Source organism: Pinus tabuliformis, chromosome 4_1, assembly GCF_031772625.1.
Source record: "Pinus tabuliformis cultivar Carrire ecotype Pingquan chromosome 4_1, CPIR1, whole genome shotgun sequence".
In the NCBI taxonomy this organism is placed as follows: domain Eukaryota; kingdom Viridiplantae; phylum Streptophyta; class Pinopsida; order Pinales; family Pinaceae; genus Pinus; species Pinus tabuliformis.
In genome coordinates this window covers 462,426,132-462,440,973 of record NC_142303.1, presented here as the reverse complement: position 1 = coordinate 462,440,973, position 14,842 = coordinate 462,426,132, and the positions used below count along the sequence as shown (strand labels likewise).

At 36.2% G+C, this 14,842-nt stretch overlaps 1 long non-coding RNA gene and 2 pseudogenes across 2 annotated transcripts; 2 read left to right on the top strand and 1 right to left on the bottom strand.

Annotated features, from left to right (window-relative positions):
- The first annotated feature begins 8,449 nt into the window (after nt 1–8,449).
- On the top strand, nt 8,450–9,096 carry LOC149176415 (outer envelope pore protein 16-2, chloroplastic pseudogene; annotated as a pseudogene). The gene is made up of 3 exons (XR_016258350.1): nt 8,450–8,584; nt 8,679–8,730; nt 8,867–9,096. The product of XR_016258350.1 is annotated as an outer envelope pore protein 16-2, chloroplastic pseudogene (transcript).
- Nucleotides 9,097–10,203: 1,107 nt separating this feature from the next.
- LOC149176413 (uncharacterized) lies at nt 10,204–13,976 on the top strand. The gene is made up of 3 exons (XR_016258642.1): nt 10,204–10,306; nt 10,396–10,465; nt 13,713–13,976. It is a non-coding gene; the product is annotated as an uncharacterized LOC149176413 (long non-coding RNA).
- LOC149176414 (F-box/LRR-repeat protein 14 pseudogene) lies at nt 10,758–12,267 on the bottom strand (annotated as a pseudogene).
- Nucleotides 13,977–14,842: the final 866 nt, after the last annotated feature.

Sequence of the window (14,842 nt, the reverse complement as noted above, 5' to 3'; positions counted from 1 at the left end):
CTGAGAATTGTGAAATTAAATATTTTCCTTGTGGAATTCAATGTGTGGCTCTGAGAAATGTTACATGGTTGTAGGATGTTGGTGCATGAGGTTTATTGGTTGAATTTTTTTTCATGTCCTTTGTCTTTTTTAAATTTATGCCATGCATCTGTAAGAAAAATGCCTGAAGTTTTATTATAGTACATGCGCTTGTCATGTATTGTTTGATATGTTGATAATTTTCTTAGATCTAGAACATGGAATGCCCTTTTTCTTGCGTGTAAATTAGAGGTTGATTCCCAAAATATTTTTGTACGAAATGGGTTTATTCCTATACTATTTATTCTGAGCTTATAGATTAGTCTAAATACCTATGTATGGAAAGAAAGACAATATTTGTTAAAAAGAAATGGAATGCCTATATTAAAAATAATTTTTCCATCAGGCCTTATTTTAAAATATGTAATCTTGGGAAGGATAGCCACGTTTTCATATATATATATATATATATGGTGAGATGGGTTGAGGTTGGGTAAAAACACAAAAGGCATAGCGCATGACATATATACATATATGCACCTACACACCTGTGTAGACCCTTGCTTGCAAGGAGAAGGGTCGAGTCGAGTCTCCATAAAAGCTTAAGAGGGATAGCTAGTCGGGCCACCAACATATTCAAATATGTTGTGCCTATGGGTATTATTATGATAATACCCATCACATTGTTCCTGCTCACTTATATCCTGCAATGTTACACGACCAACATGAATCCACGGTTCCAACACCTTTCTAACATGAGGATGAACCCCGCCCACATAGTGAAAAGTAAAATGTGATCTAGGGCCAAAGAATTTGGCATGATAAGAAATCCACTCTCTCATTCTCTAAGGGCTCAGGTCACCGTACAATGTCGAACCACAGTAAAGATACTCATAGGGAGGAGCTTTGATGAAAATGGAGGCATTATAAGTACCTTGCTTTTTGTTGAGAGCAACGGTCCTCTTTGGTTTCTCAGACTCGTTGCCATTGAATGCATGAACAATGAGGTCTCCACCATTGCTATTGGTGCCCATGCTCTGAGAAAACACACAGCTAAGAACCATGATTGTGTAAACTCGACCATAGCCCTCATTTGGGAGGATTTATGGGCCTCGCCCTTCATTCTCCACACACATGAATTCTTGGGGATCCGTTCACATTCAAATCGTGGCTTCCTAAAAACATGGAGAGGCTTGGAAGAAAGCCGAACCACAACAAACTTGGAAAGAACTGTTTTGTGTGCTTCCTTTTGGATGAACAAGTATGGAGCATTCCCATATGGACGAAACACTCGCTTAATGATGTTTCCTTGATCAATTGCTTTGGTGGTGGGATTTTTTGTGCTAATGATATGAATAATATTAGAGTTAGTCATGTGATTCAATTGGTCCATTTTTCTGATTTAGACACTATATCCACGAGGATTGGAATCACCCTCGAGAGATGTTGAGGTGATATTTTGACATAAAAGGTTTTCTTGGTGCATAAACAAGGTTGCTACCAAAAAAATAATCCATAACCACTATCACCCACATGAGAACTTTGGTGTCCATGTGCCATATGGAAATAAATCCAGGGATACCATCCTTCTCTTTTCCCTTCCCCATTGAGATGATGATAGAAACCGAAAGAAAAAAAGTCGTAAATTAAGCCTGGAAAAACATTAAATTAAACATGACAAGGCAGTTCCCAACAAAAGCAGATTATGTTATTGGCAAAAATAAATGCAAAAGTATTTGATTTACTAATGATGCATTTAGATCCCTGAAGCCTATGGAGGATGTGGCACTTGTAGAATATGGGTGTTATTTCCTAGCCGAGGCTTTAGATAAATCGACGGGTGAGCCGAGTACACAGCGAAAAAAAACAAGCGAAGTCCAACTAGTTGTACAGAAAACTACAAAAGCCTCCCGTCCCAACAAAGTTATTGTCTACCAATTAGGTCTCAAATTTCTTGGCTAGCAAAAACTAAAAGTCATAAATTGAAGAAGCAAACTTATGAAGTTTGTGTGAACAATCCAACGAATGATCATTTCCCTTCCTTCTACATCGTGTATTAATCCTCGAATTGATAGGCAACTAAATCCTATGTGAAGAATGTGTAGTGGTATTCATTGAAACATTAATATGATTCAAAACTTGATATATCACCCAGTACTAGATAACCTCACACCTCAAGATTTGGAGTCCTACCTTGACGATGGTGAGACATCATCTCTCTCAAAAACTGAAAATCTATAGTTCAAGATAGGAAGCAAATTTTGTTTTATTGAAAACTTCTTGTACGACTGAAAGAAAATGGCATTCACCATCGCTATATGTCACTGCTATGGTAGTGACATAATAACCTACGTTTTTCCTTGATTGGTTGACCATGTCATTTGCTTATCCAATGGACTAAGTCATCGATTTTAGGAATTTTTAACTGGAACTTCAAAGTTAGCCAAATTTCCAATTATTAAAGTTGGACATAAGACTTATAATTTGCTAAAAGTTAAAAATATTATTTTAAATGAAAGGTCTCCACACACACACACATATTAATATGATATGTTATTTTCATATGTGTTAAAGTTTTTAATAAATATTTTTATTTTTTAAAATTTTGTATTTTGTTGAATTTTATTTTTAATTTTAAAAAATATTTTTGAATTTCAAAATCATTAATTCTTTATTTAAATTTGATAATATAGATAATAATAATGCTAATTATAATGAAATCATATAAATTAAATAGTCAGGTAAAAATCTATAAACATCAAATTGCAAAGACAATTCTTGCTATTAATGAATTTTTCATTGCATAAAATCTAAGATTATTAATGAATGTTTCAATGCATAAAATCTAAGAGAATTTGTATTAACCATTAGAGAAGACCATGTATTAAGGGAATTAATCAAATTTACTAAGTGCTTTAATTACTTCCAGCTTCAAAAGATCACATTTTGTGTAAAATTTCTTATCCAATATTTTTTAATTCATCATCTATGAAAAAGTCATCAATGTAAGTAATTATATCTATATAAATATTTAGGTAAATAAACATATTTATCAAGATATATTACCCACCATAATTTATGCAATTCTTTGCATAAATTTAGGAATGAGTAAAATTGTAAATATGCATATTTATAAAGGTTGGTGCTCACCAAAATGTATGCAAATTGTTGCATAAAATTTAGGTAGGAGGATTATTAAGATTGTTAATTTTCTCATGTGTTTAACGGTTGAATGCATTCCCACTGTTCAATCTAGAAACTCTCTTCCAATTTCAAACTAGAATAACCATATAAATTAAATGACTGCTAAATGCACATAGGCATCAATCCGTGGTAAACATCAAAATGCTTACCCCATGATACATCTCATATTTCCAAGCTTAAAAAAAATGATACAAATTAACTAAATTATGAAAAATATTTTAAACGATTATTATTATTGTAAAACAATCAATATATGAGTTAAACATATATATACTTTAAAAAAGAGCATGTAACAATATTCTTAACTAAGGAGATTCTTCCCCACTTTGTCATGGAGATTAGTGACTTGCAAAGAGGGGTTTTGTTACAATATCATAGCCCAATACAATTACTACATGCGTAAAAAAACCATAACTCAAGCTCACATGACAATATGACATTTTTTTAATTAATCAATTTCATTAAAATAAATATAGCTACTTTTGAGATAAATCTCAACCTTTCATTTTGTGACTATTACTAAAAATATTCTAGAATATTTAGTGGAGATTAAATTCTTACCATTAAATTAAAATTATGAAAGCTCTATTCCAAAATAGACACACCTATTGCCTTGATTATAACTTTATTATTATTATTATTATTATTATTAATTATAAAAATAATTAATATATGAAATAAACATGTAACAATATTTTTAATCATAGAGATTCACCTCTATTTTTTCATGAATTTTTTAACTTATAAATAGTGATTGGTAAACATTGATGGATATTTCACTCGATAATTACTCCCAACAAATTTACTAAAATATATGAAAAAATATGAAATCTACACTATGAGAGTTAATTTCTCCTTAGATTTTTGGTTATGTTAATTATTATTTATTGTGTATGCATGCAAATTATAATTATGTAGAAAATAGAGAACGACGAAATAAAAATTCGCAAACAACAAGTTGACACAAGATATATCTTGGGAAACCCTTTCGAGAGAAAATTCCAACTAGAAGGTGAGGTCGCTTTGCTCTCTTTCTCTAGATAGAAAATAGATGCAAGTACAGTGAAGTAATGCATGTGGTGCGTGGGCTACTGCAGTGCACAAATCCTTTCTTTGTGTTCTCCCCCTATCCCTCTTGGCTACTCTGTTCATTTATGGAATAAAATGCACTAAAAAAAATAGAACCCCTTTCCACCTAATGACCCGATTATAACACAGCCTAATAGCTTGTTTGCAGTTAAGTTTGACTCCTTCAACTCTTAACTAGAATCACAATATTGATTTTTTAGAGTCTTGTTCATCATGGTCACGTAGCTAACCCCTTTCCCTAAGTAATAGGGGCTGACATGACATCCTCCCAAATTATGGTGGTCAAAATAAGAAGGTCAAATTCCAAGTGACATAACTTTGCATATAGACTCTGTTTGACGTGATTCTTGTGACATTGGAAAGGTCTTTGTGTGTACAACAAGAAGAAAAAAATGTTGCACTTAGAGAACAAAGTTTTACCGTAAAAAATATTGTTTAATCTCTCAAACTACTCCTTGAAAATTTCAGACCCCAATTTTCCAATCTAAATTCTACTAATAAAAATCATTCTAAATATATTAAATAAAATATATTTTTTTAAATAACTTTTAAAATAACTTTATATTATTTTTTTCATTCTTCTAAGTTAGTAAATTTATTAATAATATGCAGAGATATTAATTCACCCTTAAATCCATCCACTTAGGTTCAACTGTGAACCCATTCTTCTAATCAATATGTAATAAATATGAAATTTATAACATCAATTTATCTATAATTTGTTAAATGAATTTGCTAATTGCATACATTTGTTAAGTCACTAGACTTAGTAACATGAGTTTTATAATTTTTTAAAACAACAATATACATCATGAAATTTATAAAGAGATATTAACCACACACTATTCATCAATAATATACAAGTATTATATTTAATGCGGAATGGTTCAACTTCACATTTTTAAAAAAATATTTTGAATTTCAAATTGTTTTTCCCTAATTTTTTTTTTTTTTTTTTTTTAATTTCAAACCACATAAAATGGTTCAATGGACAATAAGGTCACACATATGGTAGGTTTAGTTTTGATACATTATATTTAGTTTTAGGGTTCATTCTTAAATACTATAAATATATATATATATTAAAATTATACATATACCTTATATTTTATTTTTATATTATTTAGTTAAAATATGATTATTTCATTGATTTAAGATATTATAAAGGTTTTTTTACAAAATTTTGGTTAAAGTGCGAATGGAATGAGTTATTAAGGTTTTGTTGTAGTGTAGAGTTGAATTGGATACCATCACCCTACATGGTCTCTACTTTGGTCTCCTCAATGATTCTGGCCAACAATTTTGTAAGCTCATGGTCCACCTTTTCAACATATCAATTGTCTTCTCATTGTAAAACTCTCAAGGAAGTCAAAGAAATAGACGGTTCGGAACTAGCAGAAGCCCTTTTTGCTTTGGGTCGTTCCATGCTCGATCGTCGTGTTAAAAATTTCTATGGGAGAACAATAGTCGACACCAAGGAAAGCACCAACCCGTTGGCTTTGGAGTGGAAGAAAACCAAGTTTGGTAGTCATTTTCATTCCTTCCTATATCTGTTTTTTGTTCTCAGAGTTTTTTTCTTCAGGGGATACACTTCCAAACCTGCCTCTTCCCTTCTAGCATCACAAATTTCTTGAGGACATTGGAAACACCTTACGTAAATTTATAAAAATGGATATGGAAAGAACAAAAAATGACCTTTTCATCTTTGCTTGAATTTGTGTGGAGATAGACCTCAACAAATATCTTTTATGTCACATAACATTGAAACACAACAACTTCCAATGGTCCCAAGTTTTGGACTATGAGAATACGACGTTCCGATGTCGAGTATGTTTTCAAACAAGACATTTGCAGAGTACATGTCCATATGCTGAGAAGACTACAAAAAAGGAAAAGAAACTTCCCAACAAGCCTGAAGGATGGTAGTTTTCGGAACCCCTCTTTTTGAAGATGAAGTAGACGTCTTCAAAGTGACTCAACAAGCCCAAACATAAGCTAATATGAATGGGAACATCTTGACAGAGATAGGGACTGACAACTCTCTTCAAATTGGTTATGATCATGAGCATAATCAGGCTAAGGAAGGAAATGGGGGCACTAAAAGAGCCCATGTCTCGAAGAGCTTGGACTTAGAGAAAGAAGTTTCCAATATGGAAGGAGGTTGAAAAGTGGATTGGGTTCTTCTTGAACCAAATTCTCATGGTTGGCAGAAAGTGCAAAGAAGAAAAAGAAAAAAATAAAAATTAGTGCTAGTTGTGAGACTTAATCTCTTGTCTCTCAAAGTTTGTAATGTTGTTTCATCTAATTGATAGTTTTTCTTTCCCTTACTCATTACTAAAAAACGCTTCTTATAACAATGTTTTACAACATATACAGAATATAATTTTATTTTTCTTTAATAAATAAAGATACACATCGTTTTTTTAAATAAAGTGATATTTCATTTTGTTGAATGAAGAGAAAATTCACAAAAATATCACTTGAAAAATAAAAACATCTACCATCTTATATACAAAAGCATTAAAACTATATCGCTTTATTAGTCCCTGCCATCTGGCATCCGGCAGGGACTATAGTAATCGTTCTGGACGGAGATAGCATTAATTCGAAGGTGTTATTCGACTGTTTCGGTGGTTATGCTAAAGTTTCGAAATGCTTTGTTAGTCCCTTATGCTAAGTTTCATTCGCAGCTGAACTTCGCCATCTTATTTGGCCTCTTCCCGAGGCGGAAGAGGCTCGACCATAGCTTAAAGCAATAAGCCCGGTGCATTTTCGCTAACCATCACGGGTGTCTGGTTTTAATGTTAGCATTACTTCTGCCCGGGTATGCGAAGGTTTAGTAAAGCTCGGTGTTCCCTGTTACAATGTTCATTGGCAGCTGGTGCATGCCATGATGCACCATGGTTCAACAGCTGTTAGCCTTCGTCGTACGTTCTGTTAAGAACCCTACAGGGGAAAACCAAACACAGGGACTCAAATTTAATCTCAGACTGGCCTGTCAAAGCCCTCGCTCTGAGTTCGAATGGGTCTTCTCTATACACAGGATCACGCCGCTATGAAATGCCCGGTATGTCTGGAAATGGGTCCGTATGGCCCGGTAAGCCTAGCGTGAGCGTCCGTCCTGGTCTATTCATCTCAAACTCGCCTGTCAAAGCCCTCTCTCTGAATTCGAATGGGTCTTCTCGACTTGATTCAAGATACCGGGAGATGCCGGCCATAATCAACCGTCATGAGTCGCGAGAGGCGGCAGAGACAGATCATACCTTGCAAACCAAAGCCGGTAGGAAGCAACTCCTCCAGAGGCAAGGTAAGCGCTTGAGGCCTCTGCGATTGCTGATGAAGTTGCTGAACGGGAGGAACGGGAGGCCTCTGCGATTTCTGATGAAGTTGCCCTTACATCTTCTTTCTATTATTGGGAATCTGCCTGCTCTGAGTGCTCTGAAGAAACCCTTGTCTCTTTTTGTCGATCAAGATGAGATGAAATCTGAGGAGGAGGATGCAGAGGGAGCCGAAAAGGGGGAGGACCAAGAATCCACCGAAAAGATCATACCGCCCACACGAGACGAACTAGCTATTCCATCCGTGGCCGCTTTATCCTCTGCGGGAGTCAAATTCGTTGCTACGGACGACGACCTCACCACAATACAATTTGATGAGAAGACTGCCACGATTTACCTCCCCAAAGTAAGGTTGGATGCCAACACGGAGGTAATCTTGAGAAATCTGGTGGCATTTGAATCTTCTGCGGCTCCGGGTGCGCTGGTTTTCACACGATACACCGATTTCATAAACGGGATGATCGACAGCGAAGAAGATGTTAGATTGCTGAAAGAGAGTTTCTGAATGAACGTGTATTCGGGTCGTGGAAATTCCTTTTTTTGGTAGCTGCAACGATACTTTTGGCGGTGATACGGAATGTTTTTCTAGCAACTGAAGAGGGATTTATGTCTCTTGTGACAAATGCTCGGTCCACAAAACCACAGCTTGCAGCAGTTGGTTCTTGCTGTTTAGTTGGTCTTCTGTACGAGAAGACACTTTACGTTGCTAACATGTGGCCACGTTTCTTTGTGCATGCAACATTTGGCAGCCTGTCGTATTCATTTTTCTAATCGGCATATTCACTTTACTAATAATTTTAATGAAATTCAATTTATGTTTAAATATAATAACTTTTCTTCTGAATGATCTCAAGAAATTTGACGGGCAATCCCTTTTCGATTTGGGTCATCCTCTGCTGAATCGTGTAACTGAGAGTTTCATGAAAGCTGCAGGGGTGAGTCCTAATTAAAGCCAACACTTCTTCTTTAAAAGTTCTGTATCTATATGCTCTGTTCTTACCAGAGAGCTGAAAATGACTTTAATGGCAGATTGGAGCAGTGCAGGCTGTATCCAGGGATTCTTATTGCACAGCAGCTGAAGGTCCTGTCACTCTATCTATCTCCGTGATTTTTAAAAACGAGACAAGTTTGATATGTTATAGTTGTTCAACAAACGGATTTGTTAGGAGAATTTGATGAAAACTCGGTGGTTTGTATGTTGGCTATTTTGAATGCAGGGTTTGAGAAGAAAAATACTCCAGAAATTGGTAGGCAGAGAAGGCAAACCCGTTTTCCTAATTTGGAAGGTGAGCATGAAAAATGCTATTTGAATTCTTAAATAAGAGAAGGTTCCATAGTTTGTTGAATTTCTACATGACAAAAAGTAACATCAGTGTTGTGGCATCCATCACAGGAGAGACATACAAGAAGTCTTTGGAGACTCTGGTACAGTTTCTTTCTCTATGCTTATGCTTCCTAAACAAATTGCGAATATTTATGTTATGAGATGCTAAGCCAGGAATCCAACACAATCAAACCGTGTAGGGATTGATTAATATTCATGTTCCAGCACCACGCAAATTGAACAATACTTCTCTTGAAGTCTGATCGTATTGGATAACACTTTCATAGATTGAGGTGATCTTAATAGGATAACATATTTTTGTTTACATCTTGGAGAGACCCAGTAGGAGATATTAGGATGTAAGCAAAGTCACAATTGGGTATTTTTGATATTTGTAAATTTTTTTGTCTTCTAGCCAAGAATCCTATAAACACCGTTCTCGGCCCTATCTACTAAACATGCCCTCCATATCAGGGGACTTTCTCCACATATTGACCTTCCAAGTTCCCATATTACTAGCAATAGGATTACAATGTTAAGAGACAATAGAACTATTTAATGGAGTAAAAAATTATATAAAAATTTGCTCAAAAATATCTATTTAAAGCTTAGCAGTGAAGTTCTAAAACTTCCCCAATCTAAGGGCAGAGACACAAACAAACAACTCACGTCACAGGGCTCAACCAGCATATGGTTGAACATAAATGGTCTTTTGGATTTGTACTTTTTCAACCTCTTCAATTGCTTGGTATGGTAATAGAAAATCTGTTTGTGGTCATGTGCCTTGTACCTTATTAACGCATATGGCATATGGTTGAAGATGCTCTGTGGGATTCGTACTTTTCCAAGATCTTTTTTCAATTGATTAGTACGATAATTTGTAATCTGCTTGTGCCTATATGCCTTGTGCTGTTTTCATAATTGAATTCCTAGCACATAGTCCAACCTTTCTAAAGGGAAAAGACAACAAACTTACATCACATGGCTGAAGCAGCTTTATATTGTTATGCATAGATGTTCTTTTGGATTTTTTACTTTTTCAACCACTTGTTTCAATGGCTTGGTATGATAATCTGTTATTTGTTTGTTCACATATGCCTTGTGTCTTATTCCAAGGCTTTAAAAAAATGATCCAAGTGAAAGATTGATAAGTACTGATTTATGAGATTTAATGTTGGCCAGGGGACTTGAACAAGACTGCAGCCTTGTAAATTATGAAGCAATTAGTGAGGCCTATGCACTTTCTATCGTTAGATTGGTGCTTTCATTTGTCAATGGATTGCTTGCCAAGCTCCGAGAACTCTTTTCAGGCGATCCAGCTACCACTATGAAGGTACATTATTTGATAAACAGATCTCCGGTTCTCCAGTTCTTGGGTTTTCTTTTCTGCATCTTAAACCTTAGAAGGAAATTTTTTGGCAGTTGGCATCTGTTATTTGGTTGCTTGCACAGTGTGGGCAGAAAATGACCATATGGACTCTAGCAAAGCTTTGTAAGTTCCAAGCTCACCTTCCATTGCATCATTAATTGCATGCTGGATTTTGAAGTTGCTTTTTGAATATGCTCAAATCTCATGTAGTTCTTTCTTTCTTCTCTCGCTTAATTGATTCATAATTTGTTAAGTCTAGTTTCGATGTTCGAACTCTGAACTTGTTGGAAGCTTACAGAGAGGCAAAAACCCACTAGACAGTCTTGCATGTACATATATGCGAAAGGCCACTCCAAGCATATTCTGTCAGGAAGCAAATTTGAGACAGAGGATTTGTTCATAATTCATATAGCACTACACCTAGAATTACCCTGCTTTCATAAAAGTTGTCCTTCTAATTGATAAAATGCCTGTTAATAAGCACTGATTTCTTCAAATGATATCCATGGATGGACCATTCTACGATTCAGAAAATGAAGGTCAACCATCCATCAGTACATCCATGAGAGATCTTGCTTGTAGGAGACAACCTTTGCATCACCTTGAGTGCCTTTCTCTGAGATTTGAGGGCAATCTTCCACCTTTAACTTTTGCAATTTATGAGAAGCTACTAGAGGCTTGAGTCCAATATCTGTCAAACCCAAGCACCTACAAAGTCGCATGACAGTCAAGGATGGAAAGTGCTTAACCAGTTGCAGCCCTTCATCAGTGACCTCCTGGCATTGTATAAGTTCGAGGATCTCTAGAAAGTGAGCTGCACAAAGAGCCTCCATGCCACTGTCATTGAATGAATAAACATGGTCAAGAACTAAAACCCGGATAGGACATGCTTCAATTAATGAAATTATGCCAGCAAGACTGAAGGAAGATGAGGAAGGGAAGTCTCCATCAGAGAATGATATTGAAACTGATTCCAATTCAGAGCAATTCTGAGCAATGGCCTTCAAGCTCTCATCTGTCAACCGCAGTGGATTGCTCATTAGGATAGGAACGGAGAAATCTGAAGGAACTCGTAATGACAAGGTTTTCAGCTTGGGGCATTGCTGGGCAAGGCTTATCAAATCATTATCTCTTACCCCAACACACATATCAAGATGAAGATTTTGCAAAGCTTGACATTTCCTAAGCACACAAGCAAGTCCTCTACCTGGGCTGATGAGGCAATTAACAAGACTCAAATCTTCCAGAGCCTCACATGCTACCAATTGTTTCTGCCATCTTTCGACAGCTAAACGTCCATATACTTTCATGTACCTATAATTTGCATCAACCTCGAATTGAAGCCTTTTCAGGTTCCTCCAACCGTACCCCAACTTTGCTAGATCACCTTCTCCAATAGCCCGGCAATTTTTGATAGCCAAATCTTCCAAACTCTCAAGCCGACCTAGATACTCCAGCCATTCTACACTGCTTACATTGAGGCACCTAGTCAGGTGAAGAGTTGACAATTTTTTGCAGCCTACAACCACAGACAGTATTGCACAACCTGTTATTCCTGGAGTGAAATTCAGCCTTAAGGCCTTAAGCCCAGTGCAGGAACATAGATACCCCAGACCTCCATCTGTAATAAATGTGCAAAAGCTAAGAGTGAGATCAGTGAGGTTAGGGCAATGCTGTGACAGAATTCTAAGCCCTTCATTATCCAACTGCTTGCCTAGCTTTGACATCCATCCAGAATACCCTATCTCCACTCTCACTAAGTTAGGGAACCGCATACAGAGCGCGGATAAGGCTTCAATTGCTGGGCTTAAACCGCACCCCACCCTTAAATATTCCCTCTGGTCTTTCTCGATTTGATAGAAACGTTTGCACAGAAGGGCTGCAGTGCAGTGTGTTATCATATTCCTGAATGCCACTTTCATCATGGCCACCTCCCAGTTCTTTGCTAAAAAATTTCAATGTCTTGGGTTGTAATTTAAAGCCATTATTGTCAGTTGTGCTTGCAGAGGGATTACTTTGCTGATGCAGTGGCTTAGCGAAATAAGTCATTTTCTTTTGTCTTAAATGCCAGCATAAGAAAGAGAAACAATATACCTGTAACAATTTGGTGTGGCTTGCTCCATTGCACAATCACTTCGTGTTCTATATTCATTTTCATTGTTCACTGTGTCTGGCTGTATATAACAAGTCTCGGAAGCTAAATGGGCGTGTTTCTGCCTCTGAAAAATGGATTGGCGAGGAGTAAAGCCTCTTTTTGTTGAGGAAGACAAGGTTTTCCAGGATCTAGACCATGAGCTAAGCGATGCTTCTTAGCAGGTAAGCAAGGAGCATTTATTCTTTTTTGTGTTTCTATTGTCCATGTATGCATAAGGTTGTTCTGTCTCTAATTCTTCATGCTGTTTTGAATCTGGTTCTTGGAAATGTGCCTAGCACATGCTTTTGTTATGTATGGCTGCACTGGCTCTGTAAGGCTATGACTGGCTGTGTCTGGCTGTATATAACAAGTCTCGGAAGCTAAATGGGCGTGTTTCTGCCTCTAAAAAATGGATTGGCGAGGAGTAAAGCCTCTTTTTGTTGAGGAAGACAAGGTTTTCCAGGATCTAGAACATGAGCTAAGCGATGCTTCGCAGCAGGTAAGCAAGGAGCATTTATTCTTTTTTGTGTTTCTATTGTCCATGTATGCATAAGGTTGTTCTGTCTCTAATTCTTCATGCTGTTTTGAATCTGGTTCTTGGAAATGTGCCTAGCACATGCTTTTTGTTTCTTGCTTGTGGATTGGCGAGGAGTAAAGCCTCTTTTTGTTGAGGAAGACAAGGTTTTCCAGGATCTAGAACATGAGCTAAGCGATGCTTCTCAGCAGGTAAGCAAGGAGCATTTATTCTTTTTTGTGTTTCTATTGTCCATGTATGCACAAGGTTGTTCTGTCTCTAATTCTTCATGCTGTTTTGAATCTGGTTCTTGGAAATGTGCCTAGCACATGCTTTTGTTATGTGTAAGTAAGGCTATGACTGGCTGTGTCTGGCTGTATATAACAAGTCTCGGAAGCTAAATGGGCGTGTTTCTGCCTCTGAAAAATGGATTGGCGAGGAGTAAAGCCTCTTTTTGTTGAGGAAGACAAGGTTTTCCAGGATCTAGAACATGAGCTAAGCGATGCTTCTCAGCAGGTAAGCAAGGAGCATTTATTCTTTTTTGTGTTTCTATTGTCCATGTATGCATAAGGTTGTTCTGTCTCTAATTCTTCATGCTGTTTTGAATCTGGTTCTTGGAAATGTTCTAATTTATATCTGCATGCCTGAACTGCAAATTTTCAATTATTTTAATAACATGTGAATTTGAATCTTACACAAAACTCTCTTGTTTTTCTTTGCAGTGAAACTGTCCCCTCACTATCCCACTGGCTCTTGCAAATCCAAGATATAAAGAATGATTCAATCCGATTTCTTTCTGCCACATCTTCAAGGAACAGAACTCTCAAGTGGACCTCCTATCTAGGAGGGGGATCTCCTTGCTCTTTGGACTGATTAGATGTCAATGCATTGATCAGGGATCAGTCATCTCTCTATAGTTCATTTTGTTCTAGCTAAAAACAGAGATTGATCTGATCCTGCAACTGGAAAATGTTGTTGTAACTATTCGCAACTCTTATTTTGGACTCTTGTATCAGTTGAATTGACTTAATATCCACTTGAAACATTTTTTTTACACCCACTGCAAGAATACGCGGGATAATATATGTTATATGTTTATGGCTGGATACTGTTTCGATTCAACAGTGCCCATATATTGCTTTAATTTCTTTAATATAGGTTCAATAGACTTGGAAGTATTGCTCCAATTTATTTATGGCTCAATAGACTTGGAACTATTGAAATATTGCTTGCTTGAAGTTGCAACTGTCTCTCCACTGCGTTATCTGCCCAGCTCCCTGTTCTTAACTTCATGCAGGGACTCGCTGCCTCGCAGCTGCCCTTGTTTCGTATAGTTTTTCAGTGAAATTGATGAGGCAATACCATCTTATATAAATAAGCATTAAGACGATGGGGCTTTATTTCCTCATATAATTTTTTTTAATTAAAATTGATGATACCATTGTATATTTTCTGTTCACGGATATTCATATGACATTGAATATTTCGCATGGTTAATGGCTTTATAATATATTAATTTTTAGTTTTTTAATTTATTTTTTAAAAATAATTTAATAAAATGATCGAAATAGATTAAGTTCAATATAAACTGAGTTAAAGATAATAGAAATTAGTTATGGAAGATTTGTTAAAAATTGCAAATTGATTTAATAACATGATGAATTAAGTTCGATGAAGACAAAAATATGTTCACTGCACTAAGTTAGTGGTACTAGCTCGTACTGAAATTTGCTTCGTGGTCGATTGTGCACAATTGCACTCTTATTCCACGTGGACATTTTTTTTTGATGCTAAGGCTAAAGCAAGCAAGTACAGGGCTAAATTTGATCACGTACAAATAATAATGAAAATG